This window comes from Pteropus vampyrus, unplaced genomic scaffold (assembly GCF_000151845.1).
Source record: "Pteropus vampyrus isolate Shadow unplaced genomic scaffold, Pvam_2.0 Scaffold385, whole genome shotgun sequence".
In the NCBI taxonomy this organism is placed as follows: domain Eukaryota; kingdom Metazoa; phylum Chordata; class Mammalia; order Chiroptera; family Pteropodidae; genus Pteropus; species Pteropus vampyrus.
The window spans coordinates 767,625-768,649 of NW_011889166.1; positions in this window are offsets into that span (position 1 = coordinate 767,625).

The following is a 1,025-nucleotide window of genomic DNA, read 5'->3' on the forward strand; positions in this document are numbered from 1 at the left end:
CCGCCTTAGGGACGTCTGCTGGGGAGTCTGGAAGAGCCCATCGCCAACCTCCAGTGTCTACCTCTGTTTGGGGACCACGAGAGCCAAGAGAGATCTCTGTTCCAGCCCAGCACTATGATTAGGGAGCAAATGGAACAATGGTGCAAAGTGATTTTTCTCCAAAAAGAGTGTCTTCGTGTGCCGGATCCTCCACTGGGTGGAAAGCTGTGTTGCGTCACCTTTATGAGGTCGTTCCTGGACTGGCAACATGTCGGGGGTGTTGCAAGAAATGAAGGCTTCATCTGGGTCTCATGCAGGGCGGTCGGTCCCCTAGTGCTCTGAGGTTCGAGGTCTGAGCACGTCCACTCCCGTGTCTGCTGCTCCTTTGCAGGTTGCTTCTCCAGGAAGCAGACTGTGAGATGGAGTTTAAGGTGCAGGAGGTTAAGGAGGTCCCTTGGGGTCATCCGCTGCAGAAAGGAGGACAGATAAACGGGACTGGACAGACGGAGAAGTCAAAAATGATGCCGCGGTCATCTCTATGAGAGCTCTGGGGCCAAAATGGCCCATCGGATTTGTCCCGAATGAGATGAAGCGGCTGGTCCTTTATACCCCTGTTTCCACCAGGCATTGGACGTGAGCTGCCCCTGGGGAGGTGTGACCTTGAGTGAGGAGGCTTTGAAAAGCTGGAGCCATCCCTGGGTAAGCAGAGGAAGACTGTTTCGGCAGCTGGGACAAGCCCCTTCTGCGGAGGGCATCTAAGTAGTGTGTCATTATGCCCACCTCGCCAAACACCCTCCACACCACACGCTCGGCTCGCTGTGCTTGTCCACCAGCCTGGGGAAGAAGGTGTGTCGGTAACAAAGGATCCCCAAGTCTCGGGGCTTTGCCGTAAGGGTTCTCTCTTGCTCATGCTGAGTATCTAATGTGGGCACCTCTGCCTCTGGTCTGCAATTTCCTTACTCTGGACTCCAGCTGACATAAGCCCCGACCTTGAGCATTGCTGGGCTCCAGGCAGAGACGAAAGAGAGACCAGAGAGCCTGTCATA